At 44.1% G+C, this 15,922-nt stretch overlaps 1 protein-coding gene across 7 annotated transcripts in view; it reads left to right on the top strand.

Annotated features, from left to right (window-relative positions):
* FLT3LG (fms related receptor tyrosine kinase 3 ligand) overlaps positions 1-15,922 on the top strand; it is a 330,696-nt gene that overhangs the window by 78,747 nt on the left and 236,027 nt on the right. Inside the window, exon 1 of one of the 7 annotated variants that reach the window (XR_005744020.1) lies at positions 3,735-3,900. The exons of the other annotated variants lie outside the window; for them this stretch is intronic. The gene's annotated coding sequence lies outside the window, so the exon portion shown is untranslated. Of the gene's footprint in view, positions 1-3,734; positions 3,901-15,922 lie in introns of those variants that run through there. 7 annotated transcript variants of the gene reach the window in all.

Raw genomic sequence — 15,922 nt, 5'->3', positions numbered from 1 at the left:
GATAATGTCAAATAAATTCATGACAATTAATTTAACCCTGTGTTATCCAAGCTCTGAGTCTGTACAATCAGAAGTGTGAAGTGTGAAGTGGTCATAAATTACATTCACATTATCTGGACTGAGTGAATGGGGCAGTTTATTTTAATAGGTGTGCTAGCTTGGGAGACACAGGCTGTTCATTGTCGGTGTCCCCTTATCACTGCAATATAAATCCTACAGAAACTTTGACAGCTTTTTCTCTGAAGGAGACTTTACTAAAAAAAAAAAAACAATCTCACCTCCTCCCTGTAATGTGAGCAGCCATGCCATCCAGCAGCAGCTACAGTGAGCTCCGCCCCCCTCAGCACATCGCACTGGTGATTGGAGGGATGGGGGTTGAGTCAGATCTCTCAGGCCTTGTACACACGACCAGACATGTCAGATGAAAACGGTCCGCGGACCGTTTTCATCGGACATGTCTGCTGGGAGCATTTGGTCTGATGTGTGTACACACCATCAGACCAAATTCCCCGCGGACAGAATACACGGTGACGTGGCGGCGACGTGCGCGACCCAGGAAGTTCAATGCTTCCACGCATGCGTCGAATCACTTCGATGCATGCGTGGGATTTCGGGCCAGCGGACATGTCCGATGAGTTGTACTAACCATCGGACATGTCCGACGGACAGCTTTCCAGCGGACATGTTTCTTAGCATGCTAAGAAACTTTTGTCCGCTGGAAACCTGTCTGCTAGGCCGGAAAATTGTCCGGTAGGCCCTACACACGACCGAACATGTCCGCGGAAACTGGTCCGCGGACCAGTTTCAGCAGACATGTTCGGTCGTGTGTACAAGGCCTCACAGTTCAGAAGAGGGGGGATGACAGAAAGGAGCTTTGGAGATTCTAAATACATACACTGCCAGTGCAGTGTATGTATTTAGAAGCAATGGCACTGCTGCTGTCCCCACAGTGGCAAGTGTACCCCTCCCCACTTACCCTGAGCCCTCAGTCCGCCCCTGGTCAGAATGGAGAAGCCCAGACTCCATCGGCTAGGTGTGCTGCTGTAATAAGTGCTTCATTGCGGCGCCGGTCCTCAGAAAATGTGCAGGGAAAGTGCCCAAAGAAGCTTACAGGTATATGGGTTGTACGGTCCTGATGGCAGCCCTGCTCGCACGCGGACTTACGGAGCCGCTCAGCCTCTATGGTGTCCGCAAATTCCGCAACTAGAAATTAGCTAATTTCTAATTAGTTAATTTCTCGGGGGAGGCAATTTCCCTGTTGCCCCCCCCCCTCCCTGGATCCGCCCCTGCCCCAAAGGCATCACCGAGATTTACAGTAGAGATGGGCAGAACGTCCCCCGGTTCGGCTTGTGCCCTAAAAAGGTATAAGGGTATGGGTACTACCCTGGGGGACATGTACCAATGTAAAATTTAACTTTAAAAAAAAGATTGTTTTTAAAGGAGGAGTGATTTTAATGATGCTTAAAGTGAAACAATAAAAGTTAAAAATGTCTTTAAATATAGTGCCTGGGGGTCAAGGGGACCAGTCTGCCTGTAAGGTGGTGTGTCTGTACCATGTATAGAACCTGCTGCAGCAAAAATGACATTTATAAAGAAAAGAAATTACATTTAAATTGATTTTTCATGCAAGCTTTCTTTATTTGGACAAATTGGAAGTTAGACGCTGGGAATGCGGGGGGCAGGGAGTGTATTTTTTTTTCCCGATGCAGCAGCTGGGGCAGAGAAATTTGCCTGCTATACTCTACAGCTGGTAGTGTGCTGCTGGCAGAAGTGTTTCAAGGACCTGTAACACACTTTGCTTTACAATCTTCCCTGTCAGTGGAGGCTACTAGAGGTCATGAGATATAGCAGGGGTAGACATGAGGAGTAAGGAGAAGAATTGTGTCCATTGTGTGTGGCTTTCAGGGGCTCTTGCCAATGGGTGGGAGGTTAAATGCCTTGTCAAGCATGTGGTACCCAAATGGCTGGTGTTTTTGCCACACTTGATCTGCTTGCGGAAGAGATTGCAAATTTCAACAGTACTATTGGCTGCACATGTGCTAAAAAAGCCCACACAGCTGAGTTGTGGTAAGTGGGCTGGGAGATAACAGCTCCACAATCTGATGTAATAGGGTGGCTGCTCTCTACACTAACATGATGGCTGCCTCTGTTGAACATCCTGCCTCGTTGGGGTTTTGCCTCCCCCTCACTTTCCTCACTTTTGTAGGCTTGTGCTATTTTCTTCCTCTACCTCAGAACCAACATCATCAGAATCAAGTAATATCTGTGCATTCTCAAGAAGCTGTGTTCAAATAATTCAGCTGACTCCTCCATGCATGATGCTGGGGCTATGGCAGGAGCAGCTGTGGACAAGGAGACAGAATGAGCCGCTCTGGCAGCTGCGGTGAACTGCACATTTCGTTTGAGCTTGGGTTATAGTGGATGAGGAGAATGAAGATGATTTAATAAGTCAGTCCACCACCTCCTCTGCATGCTGTGGCTGGATAGCATGGTCAACATCACTAAACAGAGACTAATGTGTCCTTCCTGAGGACGGACCACATCCACCTTTGGCTGTGGACACAGATGTTGATGGCCCCCTCATAGTGGCATGGGAATGTCTGCCTTTTCTTGTTGGCCTTCCAGAAATGATGGGGGGGCTCATTACCCAAATTTTACCAGTGGTCAGGTTCAAGGCTTTATTCAATTGAGACCCTAGAATGCACTGTGCAGCGCGCAGTGCATTGTAGGGGACTCAACAGGCGAACATCCCGCCGAGTGCCTCGCAAATTCGAGGTTCCCGGAACGGGCGAACAGGCGATATTCTGTCCGAATTTTTGCTCGAACCAAAACATTTACCCAACTCTAACGTACAGTTACACATTTACAACAAGACATTCTTTTTAACGGGCTTTTGATTAAGATAGACCATTCATTATAAATTGGCTTCCAGCACACTGTACACAACCAAACCACCTCCAGGCGCTCATGCTATAATGCACCAGAATGTGAACTGTCCATGGGCCATATGTGGGGGGCTAATGATAGTGATGATTGGAAGTCTAGAGCCCAGTAACATAAGTAGCCGGAAGTAAGATAAAACAGTTTATTCCAACAATGAAGCAGCAATAAAAGCAGCAATAAGCCAGAGCTGAATATGGAACAGCATTACCAGAGGTGGATCCAATCCCAACCTGCAGCAGCAGAGGTTTACCAGAGGGCCATGATGACAAGAGGAAAACTACGTATACTGGGAGATCTGAATGGGGTATAGATCCTGTGTGAGAAAGCCACCCATCGCGGCCGAACAGTGGGGAAGCACAGGTCACCGGAAACAGTGTGGCTGGAACACAGGACAACAAACAGGATGTGAAGTCGGTTGCCAGGACTACATGTTTTCGGGGCACAACCCTTTGTGAAATCCTGGCATTTTATAGGCATGTTGCCAAAAAGCTTTTTTTTTTTTTATAAAATGTATTAATTAATTATATCCACATTGGTGCCATGCATATATATTATAGGAACATAAAATAATAAATATATAAAAAAGATAATACATAATGATATGATAAAGAAAGAGAGAGAGCGCCACATAGTATGTGTCCACAAGTCCAACAAAAGTAAAAATATCCTGGGTTGAAAGATTTTGCAGATCACAAACTGGCATGGTAAATTAAGCATAGACTCCACCCTACTAGTTTAATTAAGACTGACACCATTGGGGGTGTGTCAGTTGTGATGAAACTCGTATGGGTAAACTCTCTCTTCCTTTATATCACTTGCATGAGAGAACAAGGAAAAGGAAAAACCAGCAAGGCTGATTTCAATGCCATCTTCGTCTGCTTTACATGGATGGATCCTTAATGGGGTGTGTGAATCCATGCTTTGCTAGACTCAAATAACATGGAGTCTAGCTATCTGGTAAGGGCACGTCTTTTATACTTCACGGTGGAAGGTGGGGTTACTCTGTTATCCTTCATTCCAGGAATCACGAGGAGTGTTTGGACACCTATATGGACACTTTTCTGGATTTATTATCCAGTTTCATTCATTAGAAACTAGCGTGGCAATCTTTTGTTGTTTTACATGTTTTTACACAAATGTTCTGTTGTGTGATTGCCAGCTGCTTCTTTTTTTGATTCATGATTACTTTTCACATGTGCCCTTACTACATTTTCTTTTCTACACTTCTACTTTACATCGTAAGTGTTATTCCTTCAGTGCCGTCACATGAAAAGATATAATGAAATATTGACAAAAACTTGAGGGATGCACTTACTTTTTGTATATACATATATATATACATACACACACACACGCGGTATCTCCCAAAAGTGAGTCCACCTCTCACATGTTTCTAAATATTTTTTTATATCTTTTCATGTGACAACACTGAAAAAATTGGGACCAATTAGCCATTTTCCCTCCCCGGTGTCATGTGACTCGTTCGTGTTACAAGGTCTCAGGTGTGAATGGGGAGCAGGTGTGTTAAATTTTGGTATTATCGCTCTCACTCTCTCATACTGGTCACTGGAAGTTCCAAGAACTCTGAGGATCTGAAAAAAAAGAATTGTTGCTTTACATAAAGATGGCCTAAGCTATAAGAAGATTGCAAAGACCCTGAAACTGAGCTGCAGCACAGTGACCAAGACCATACAGCGGTTTAACAGGACAGATTCCACTCAGAACAGGTCTCGCCATGGTCGACCAAAGAAGTTGAGTGCACATGCTTAGCATCATATCCAGAGGTTGTCTTGGGATAATGGACTTATTAGTGCTGCCAGCATTTCTGCAGAGGTTGAAGGTGTGGGGGGGGGGGGGGGGGGGTCAGCCTGTCAGTGCGCCGCACACTGCATCAAATTGGTCTGCATGGCTGTCGTCCCAAAAGGAAGCGTCTTCTAAAGATGATGCACAAGAAAGCCTGCAAACTGTTTTTTGAAGACAAGCAGACTAAGGACACGGATTACTGGAACCATGTCCTGTGGTCTGATGAAACCAAGATAAACGTATTTGGTTCAGATGGTGTCAAGCATGTGTGGCGGCAACCAGGTGAGAAATACAAAGACAAGTGTGTCTTGCCTACAGTCAAGCATTGTGTGGGAGTGCCATGATCTTGGACTGCACAAGTGCTGCCCGCACTGGTGGGCTACAGTTCATTGAGGGAACCATGAATGCCAATATGGACTGTGACATATTGAAGCAGAGCATGATCCCCTCTCCTCAGAGACTGGGCCGTATTCCAACATGATAATGACCCCAAACACACCTCCAAGACGACCACTGCCATGCTAAAGAAGCTGAGGGTAAAGGTGATGGACTGGCCAAAAGCATGTCTCAAGACCTAAACCCTATTGAGCATTAGTGGGGCATCCTCAAATGGAAGGTGGAGGAGCACAAGGTCTCTAACATCCACCAGCTCCATAATGGAGGAGTGGAAGAGGATTCCAGTGACAACCTGTGAAGCTCTGGTGAACTCCATGCCCAAGAGGGTTAAAGTGAATGTAAACCCTCCCTACACCCCATGAAGTGAACAGCCTCAGATGATACACAGAGATCAACCAAATCTACCTACATATGGTTGAAATGGATGGACTTGTGTCTTTTTTCAACCTGACTAACTATGTAACTATGTAACATAGGTTTTACATGTATATCTGCTGTCTTCACATTTATATACTGTTTAGAAAGTTCAGATTGTGTTAGGAGATTGTCTCTTCTTGTTTAACAAAGAGTGTGATGTCTGGGCATACAGCCAAGATAGCTAAATTGCTGATTGGAGGAAAGGCACACACCCCCTCTCCACATAGGCAGAGACTCTCAGAGGTCTTTTGTAACAGGACCAGCTCCCTGCTAATCAATTTATAGCAACCTCCCCTGACAGAAAAGTCAGGCTGCTTTTATCTGATGTGTCTGAGAATGGTTCAGGAGAGAGCTACGGGACATAGCTCTTTGAAGAGAGATAACAAAACACTGCAGATATATGTGCCCAGCTCAAATTTCATGAATCAGGTTTACATCCACTTCATGGCAGTGCTGGAAAATAATGATGGCCACACAAAATATTGACACTTTGGGCCCAATTTAAACATTTTCACTTAGGGGTGTACTCAATTTTGTTGCCAGCGGTTTAGACATTAATGGCTGTGTGTTGAGTTATTTTGAGGGGACAGCAAATTTATACTGTTATACAAGATGTACACTCACTACTTTACATTGTAGCAAAGTGTCATTTCTTCAGTGTTGTCATATGAAAAGATATAAAAAAAAATATTTACAAACATTTTGTATATAGTAGGAGAAGTCTCCACTTGCTATTAGGACCAAATAGTGGCCCCAGATCCTAATGAATATAGAATAGATTTGTAACTGGGGTGAGACAGGGATTTCCTTCCGGGGGGAGTCGGAGAAACACTCTCCACCCTATACCTAGTATTTAATAGTGTTAAAGTTAAGCCAAAAAAATAAATTTAAAGTCATCATCTACACATACTTCAGCTTCCGACTTTTAATATTAGGACACTTACTGTCCAGGGCGCCCACAATGTCCTCACCCAAAGCCGATCTGTCCCTCGGCTCCCGGGTGCAGGCGCTGGCATCTTCAGTAAGGGAATCAGGAAGTGAAGCCTAAATAATAAAATATTTACAAAAATGGGAGGGTGTACTCACTTTTGGGAGATACTGTATATACTGTGTGTGTATGTGTATATATATATATATATATATATATATATAAAATCATATTTGGTTGATTCTGGTTTAGCATTGTTTTCCTCAGTAGCATTATCATTATTATATTCATATAAAATATTGTATTTTTTTATATATTTAATTTATGTATACTGTAATTTGACAAAGGTGTGTGCCCTGAAACATGTAGTCCTGGCAACCGACTTTGCCTCCTGTTTTTTCTGCTGATCCCTGTGTTCCAGCCACGCTGTCTCTGGTGACCTGTGCTTCCCTGCTGTTGGGCCGCAGCGGGTGGCTTTCTCACACAGGATCTGCCCTCCATCCAGATCTCTCATTATACGCAGGTTTTCCCTTGTCATCAGGACCCACCGGCAAACCTGTGCTGCTGCAGGTCAGGATCAGATTCACCTCTGGTAATTCTGTTCCTCATTCAGCTCTGTCTTCGTACTGTTTTTATTGCTGCTTTATTGTTGAATTAAACTGTATTTTATCTGACTTCTGGCTACTTATGTTACTGGGCTCTGGACTTCCAATCATCACTATCATTAGCCCCACACATATGGCCCATGGACAGTTCACATTCTAGTGCATTATAGCATGAGCGCCTGGAGGTGGTTTGTGTATAATTGTTCCCCATCATCCCTGGGGACACTTTGCCCTGATTTTTTTTTTGTGTCCATTACTAACTCTTGCACTTCAGTTCTTATTATGACACTATAATAGAAAGACAGTTTATTAGTGCCCAATCTGCTTGTGTTGTGTAGAACTTTCAGCACACCAAAGAAATGTAAACCTGCATAGTTCAAAGAAGAAGCCCTGCATCTTCACCCCTGCCAGCCATGCAAACTGCATTGGCAAAGCTAGCTCAGGATGTGGCCTCTTTGAAACAGGAGGTAACCAGCTCTAAGAAGGACTCACCCTAACCCCATAAGGGTGGGAACCCACTGTACAGGGACCCCGAGGAGGACCGAAAATGCTCACAGTGCAGCCACTACGGGCGCATATCCAAGAACTGTGGGCAGTCTGGATTAAGAAACTCCTCCAGGCCCTCGTTAAACTACTGACTCCCGGTGCAGAGGGACAACCCCAAGGACCGACATCCCAAAGTCCCAGCAAGTCAGAGGACATGGTCACACCAAGCACAGTGGTAGCCAGCCACCTTAGTCAACGGGCAAGAAGTTCCATGCCTAATTGACACTGGGACAGAGGTCATGGAGTACAGTGCAGAGGTTTGGAGCATGAGAACACTTAGACCCCTGTTGACTATCCCTCAGAGCTGCAAATAATCTACCCATTCTGGTCAAAGGCATCACCTAGATGAGGATCCAAATTTGAAGATCGGGTGGTGGAGCGGGTAGGAGTAGTGGTGACCCACATCCCCATTAACCCAGCAGTGTCTGTCGTGCTGGGCACGAATGTCTTGAAAGACCTGGACTTACTCCGACTGTTGGCCAAATATAAACATTCGGGCTGGTGGTCGCATGGTTGTGGCCTGCGAGCTGTGTGGCTCTGAGTGCTCCACAACATGCTTCAGAGTAGAGTGATCAAGGAAAGATACAGTCCATGGGTGGCTCCTCTTGTCCTGGTGCGAAAGATGGATGGTAGTCTACAGTTCTTTAGGGACCACTGTAAGCTCGACGCATGCACCCACTGGGATGCCTACCCACTTCCCTCGGGTTGAGGAATACCTTATGGCCCTTGGACAAGCCAAGTTCTTCTCCACCTTGGATCTGGCTAGCGGATACTGTCAGGTCCCAGTGCAAGACCAACACCGCATTTTTCAAAACTGTACTCAATATCATCATCTTTTCCCAAGACATTTGAAGAAGACGTTAAACATCTAGACTGGGTGTTCCGTCACTTGGCACAATACAGACTAAAGCTTAAGCCCAGCAAGTGCCATATGATGAGGCAAAAGATACATTACTTGTGGCACGTTGGCGAGGCCAGAGGTGTCTCGCCTGACCTAGCCAAGGTATAAGCCATCCAAGACTTGCACCCTCCAAAGACTATCACTGAGCTGCACTCCTTCTTGAGTCTAGTGGGGTACTATCGGAGGTTCATCCCACGGTTCTCTTAGATAGCTGCCCCCCTTACCCAGTTGTAAAGTGGACACAGAACCCAAAGAAAAGGTGGATTTTTACCTTCTATTCAAAGCCCAGCAACAGGCCTTTAAAACGCTAAAGCAGAAACTGACCACTGCTCCATTACTGGGTTACACAGATTACACCCTGCCTTTCGGAGTGTATACAAATGGGAGCCTACAGGGTCTGGGTGCTGGTCAGTCCCAAGTACAGGAGGACAAAGAAAGAGTGATCGTTTAAGCCAGTCGAAGCCTATGACCCACTGAAAGGAACCTTCACAACTACAACTCTTTCAAGCTTGAGTTCCTCGCTATGGTCTGGGCCATCACCAAGAAACTTGCGGAATATCTCACAGGGGCTGATATCGAAGACTTCACAGACAACAACCCCCTGGCCTATTGTGGAAACTGAAAAACTGGGGGCTTTGAAACAGAGGTGGGCGGTTCAAGCTCAAAATCCACTATCCGCCAGTGAAGCTTAACAGGCATGACAATGCTTTGTCACGATTCCCTGTGCAGCACCCAGGGAGGAAGTGGACTCTAATCGGGAGGACATATAAGTCACTGCTGTTCTGCCCATGCCAGCCGCCCTACATACCGTCAATGAACAAAAAAGGGACCCACAGACTAAGGTTGCTGAATTTTATAGTTTAGAGGAGAGGGCACTGATTCCGCAAACCTATCCAGACCTGATATGGGTGAAGTGCTACCTCTCTCATAAGTACATACCCACTTTCCAAGAGTACCAGAAGTTGTCCACTGTTGCTCGAGCTATCCTAAGACATTGGGACTGGCTGAAATCTCAGGACAAGGCACTGTATCGTCAGGCACATATACCTTCCAAGTTGTGGTCCCCTACTCGCATGTCTGCCAAGTACTACACTTAACGGGGTGGATCGGACTGAATTGCTGGTTTAGAGGTACTTCTTCTGCACCTGTTTGTCAGACTGGGTGCAAAAGGCTTGTCAAGAATGTGAAAGTTGTGCCATACACAGGGCTCCCTCCCATGACAATTTCCAACTTGGAACCTTTCGAAATTGACAATGGACTTCCTGACAATCTCCAGCATGCCCTCTGGCTATCAATATGCCTGGTCTTCGTCGACCACTTCACTAAGTTCATGGTGGTGGTGAATAATAAGGACCAGACAGCTGTCACCACTGCCAAACTTTTCTGAACAGCGGATCCTCTCGGACCAAGGTCTATACTTTGAGTCAGTAATCATGACCAAACTTTGTCGCTTAAGTGATATATGTAAATCTCACATCACCCCCTATCACCTCCCAGACAATGGTGCCTGTGAGTGAATTGCACCCTGCTGGGAATACTGCGGACCATAGAGCTGAGTTACCGAGATTAATGGCACCAACACATGAGGCTATGATATGGCAGTTGGTGTTGCACAAGCACAAGGAAATGGCTCCTTATATTGTCTTGGAAGAATTGCCACTGTGACTGGGGGACCAGGTGTTGGTAAGATAAAAAACCTTCTTCCTTAAAAAACACTTTAAATTGTGTTTTTTTTTTTCTTTAGGCCCAATAGGTTAGCTGTCATGTAAGACATGTACCATTGCAATTCAAATAAATTATGAAACAGCTTTCAATCATCCTGATTGCATCCCAATCTGATCCATTTCAGTTTGAAAAAAATGATTTTTTTTTCCAGGCAGTTTTAGCAGTGATACAGTACATTCTTTCTCATCAAATGATAATAGGCCTGCTTTCACTAGCAGATAGTGATTGGCCAGCTACTCCTGTTTCCTACAGCTCTGATCATATAACCAAAAGCATAGGAATTTGTTCATGTGATTTGTGCTGAAGGAGAGAATCACAGGTTGGTTCATCCTATAACTAGGCTTTTGGTCGTGTTTTTTTTTTTAGCCCTCTTATAGCATTTTTCTACTTTTGCAGTCACATTTAAATCCCACTGTATGTTTGTTATGTATTCTCATTCATATAGCATGGCTTCCAGCAGAGAGAGCTCAACCTTCAGGCTGAAATAGGAGACACCGGTGCTCAGACGGGGGCAACTGCTGACTTCAGTAAAGGAATAGCTGGCATCATGGAAAATCTTCAATAAATGACTTATTTGTTGACTTTCTTTATAAGCAAATTATCTTCACTGGATTCTATAATGTAAGCCAATAATAAGCAATTTATTGAAGATTTTCAGTGTTGACGGCTATTCCTTTACTGACATTCACACAGCATGCCCAAACATTTTACATTTTTGTTACATTGTAATATTTCTACATTTTAGATCAGGAGGGGGTGTCATGGCTGACTGCAAGGTTTTTTGAACAATGTCATAATGAGCCTATCCCAAACTTGTGCTCATTAAACCACTTCAATACCAGGCACTTACACCCCTTCCTGCCCAAGCCAATTTTCAGCTTTCAGCACTATTCAGCTTTCAGTCGCTATTTAAATGACAATTGCACGGTCATGCTACGATGTACCCAAACATAATTTTTATCATTTTGTTTCCACAAATAGAGCTTTATTTTGGTGGTATTTGATCACCTCTGCAGTTTTAATTTTTTAAAAACAAATAAAAAAAGTTTTTCTTTTGTTTCTGTTATAAAATTTTGTAAAAAAGTATGTTTTCTACTTCACTGATGGGCACTGATAGGCGGCACTGATGGGCACTGATACGTGGCACTGATAGGCATCCCTGGTGGCACTGTCAGGCATCGTGGATGGGCACAGATTGGTAGCTGCCTGGGCATTGATTGGCAGCTGCCTGGGCACTGATTGGCATATCCCTGTGGCCTAGGGTGGCATACCTGGTGGTCCAGTGTGGATGGCCATCCCTAGTTGTCCTTTGGCATCCTGGTGGTCCTGGGCAGGCATCCGAGGGGGGGCTGCGCTGATAAACAATCAGCACAGATCCCCCCCTGTCAGGAGAGCAGCTGATCGGCTCTCCTCTACTTGCGTCTGTCAGACGCGAGTGAGGAAATGCAGATCAACGTCTCCTCCTGTTTACAGCGTGATCAGCCGTGATTGGACTCGGCTGATAACGTGGTAAAGAGCCTCCGTCGGAGGCTCTTTACCGAGATTCGTGTAGTGGTGTGTCAGACTGACATGTTGCACCACTGGTTGCCGTGATAACCACTTCCCGCGTGCCCGTGGGGGCGCGTAACATACAATGGTAGAGGCCTTAGCCCGTAAACCTTTTATTAGAAAAGACAGTGTTCAAATCCAGTTACAGCTGATGATGAAGATCTGCCTGCACAAACAGAGAGGGTTAACCACTAGCCACCGCAGTTATTCGGCGGCAGGTCGGCTCAGCTGTGTGAAATCACGTAGGTATACGTCATTTCACATTCCAGCCATTAGGGGCACGTGCCGCCGGGCACCCGCGATCGCTCATTACAGAGTGAGAACCGGGAGCTGTGTGTGTAAACACACAGCTCCCGGTCCTGTCAGGGGGAGAAATGACTGTTCGTCTGTTCATACAATGTATGAACAGCGATCTGTCATTTTCCCCATGTCAGTCCCACCCCCCCTTCAGTTAGAACACACCTAGGGAACATAATTAACCCCTTCCTCGCCCCCTAGTGTTAACCCCTTCCCTGCCAGTGGCATTTTACAGTAATCAATGCATTTTTATAGCACTGATCGCTATAAAAATGCCAATGGTCCCAAAAATGTGTCAAAAGTGTCTGAAGTGTGTGCCACAAGGTCGCAGTACCGATAAAAATCGCTGATCGCCGCCATTACTAGTAAAAGAAAAAAATATTAATAAAAATGCCATAAAACTATCCCCCTGTTTATCGGGTGGAAGAAACAGTTGCACCTTTAATAACCTATTTTTAAATATCGAGTGTAAGGAGCACTACCAGCAGTGGACATTTTTTCATATTGAAAAGCATTGCAAAAAAAAATGTCTTTGCTGTTCCATATTGATAATTGTTTGCTGTTTCATATTGAAATTTTGAAGTATATATTTTATTTTTTTTGCTTTGCACATCCTTTTGGAACACCGCTAGCATTGGACTTTTCACTATTGGAACACTTTGTGAATTTATTTTTTCTTTGCTGTTCCATATTGACAATTGTTTGCTGTTTCATATTGATAACTGTTTACTGTTTCATATTGAAATTCCTAGTATTTTGCATATTGCACATCTAAGGTGTTTTGATAGCATTCTAATGGTCTTTTGTATTTACTAGGGTTGTCCCGATACCGATACTAGTATCGGTATCGGGACCGATACCGAGTATTTGCGGGAGTACTTGTACTCGCACAAATGCTCCCGATGCCTGGCCGAATACTTTTTTTGTATTTATCAACATGTTCTATGAAAATTCTTTGAGTTTTTTACTACTGCGTGACAAGCAAATAATTTTTTTTTATTCATTTTTACTCATTTTTATTCTTTTATAATGTCTTGAGTTAGAGTTCTTCATAATTCTAAAGAAAATATCCTTAGTCTGTATTGTGGTTTGAAAACTGTCACATGACATTTAAAAAAAGTATCGGTATTCGGTATCGGCGAGTACATGAAAAAAAGTATCGGTCCTTGTACTCGGTCCTAAAAAAGTGGTATCGGGACAACCCTAGTATTTACACATAGGTTTTACACATATATATTGTTTTCTTGATTGTTTATCCATTTAGCATATTTATTAGCAACTTTGCACTTAATCTAGCATGTTATTTGCAGCATTTGTACATAATTTAACACTTAGTCTAATAGTATCTCATGAATTGCATTTTTATTAATTGCAATCAATTTTGTCTTGGATCAGAGCAGTAACACATTTTTTGCATATATATATTTTTTACCTCCTTGTTTGGAGGCACATACAGTACCGCAGCAGATCACTCATATATATATATATATATAGATAATATGCTGCGCTGCGTGAATTGATTATCAAAATGAGTGATCAATATTGATATATATGAACATGTGCATACATAATTATTGCATGTATTAACCGCTTAACGACCGCCGCATGTATATGTACGTCCACAGAATGGCATGTACAGGCATATGGGCGTACATGTACATCCCTGCCTTTCCGCGGGTCCGATCGGGACCCCCCCCCCCCCGGTACATGCAGCGGTCGGAAACCCGCGGGGAGCGATCCGGGACGAGGGCGCGGCTATTCGTTTCTAGCCGCCCCCTCGCGATCGCTCCCCGGAGCTGAAGAATGGGGAGAGCCGTATGTAAACACGGCTTCCCCGTGCTTCACTGTGGCGGCTGCATCGATTGAGTGATCCCTTTTATAGGGAGACTCGATCGATGACGTCAGACCTACAGCCACACGCCCCTACAGTTGTAAACACACACTAGGTGAACCCTAACTCCTTCAGCGCCCCCTGTTGTTAACTCCCAAACTGCAACTGTAATTTTCACAATAAACAATGCAATTTAAATGCATTTTTTGCTGTGAAAATGACAATGGTCCCAAAAATGTGTCAAAATTGTCCGAAGTGTCCGCCATAATGTCGCAGTCACGAAAAAAATCGCTGATCGCCGCCATTAGTAGTAAAAAAAATAAAAATAATAAAAATGCAATAAAACGATCCCCTATTTTGTAAACACTATACATTTTGCGCAAACCAATCGATAAACGCTTATTGCGATTTTTTTTTTACCAAAAATAGGTAGAAGAATACGTATTGGCCTAAACTGAGGGAACATTTTTTTTTTATATATGTTTTTGGGGGATATTTATTATAGCAAAAAGTAAAAAATATTGAATTTTTTTTAAAATTGTCGCTCTATTTTTGTTTATAGCGCAAAAAATAAAAACCGCTGAGGTGATCAAATACCACCAAAAGAAATCTCTATTTATGGGGAAAAAAGGACGCCAATTTTGTTTGGGAGCCACGTCGCACGACCGCGCAATTGTCTGTTAAAGCGACGCAGTGCCGAATCGCAAAACCTGGCCTGGGCATTTAGCTGCCTAAAGGTCCGGGGCTTAAGTGGTTAAACACCTGTGCAATCCACATATAGTGATACAAATGTTATTCAAGAGTTCATATGGTGTTGGATTCCCATACAATTTCAAGATGTATCTAAAAATAAGTGCCAAGAGTATCCCAGGAAACCGTGTTTACAGGATAGAAGAAAGCCTCCACCTCTTATTCCTTATCTGCTTACCGACTGAATTGGATCCCTAAATAAAGAGATCAAATACGCATGTGGCTCATCAGCCCTGCTGTTTCCTAGATGCTCCTGTGTGTAATCTCCACCTTTGTATTCTCAAATGGGTCTCGAGCAAGTCACCCCGCAGATAATGGCCCAGGAGGAAAAGAAAGGATGCCAACATAGAGTAGTACCGTAATATAAAAGCAATTTATTAAGATACTGGTTGCACATTTCTGTAGAATAAAAATAGCGTTTAATAATATAGCCGGCCGGCTCACTTATTCCGCCCGTCCTTCCGGATGGTCGTGAAGGTATACAATGGTGACGTCAGCACGCTGCTCCTCCCTACGCCGTTTCGTCCAATAGCAGACTTCTTGTGAGGTGGGAGGGGCTGGAGGAGACCCTATCTCCTGATTTCAGCATAGTTGTCACTGCTACGAGACACCACAAAGGCCGGAGACACAGTGAGTAACATTACAGCAGATGACCTTGATCAAGAGCACCTAAGTTGGCTGATCAGAACTCCCCCAATCATTGCCACTCATCCCAACTCCCCGACAGCACTGACACTTATCCCATTTCCCCCGCACCAAGGAGTAAGAGAAGGAATAAAAATAGAGAATACATGAAAGAGAGAAAAAAAAAGGAGGAGGAAGAAAGAGAATGGGAGGGAAAGAATAAGAGAAAAATCAAGAAAGACGGCTAGAGAGAGGGATGGGGGTAAAAACAAGAAATTAGGATAGCGGGAGATAAAAGGGAAAGAAAGGAGAACAAAGAGAAAGAATAGTACATCCTAAAATTTACCATATGAGGTTTTAATACTGTACGAGTGGAGGGGACTCAGGGAGTGCTAAATTTCCGTGGGTTGGGGCGCAACATACTTGCCTTGGGTGCTGACAACACACGCTACGAAAATAATTTTACTGTTAGGGGTCCCCACAACTTGGGAAATTTTATCAAGGGGTCACGGCACTAAAGGGTTGAGAACCACTGACCTATGGTATCCCGCTGGAGTCTCAAATTGTGCGTTCTCCTGTTTTTGAAGTACAAACTTACAGTATGTGCA

This window comes from Rana temporaria, chromosome 10 (genome assembly GCF_905171775.1).
Source record: "Rana temporaria chromosome 10, aRanTem1.1, whole genome shotgun sequence".
Taxonomy (NCBI): Eukaryota; Metazoa; Chordata; class Amphibia; order Anura; family Ranidae; genus Rana; species Rana temporaria.
The sequence above is the reverse complement of the archived record's forward strand: the minus strand, read 5'-3'. Positions and strand labels throughout refer to the sequence as shown.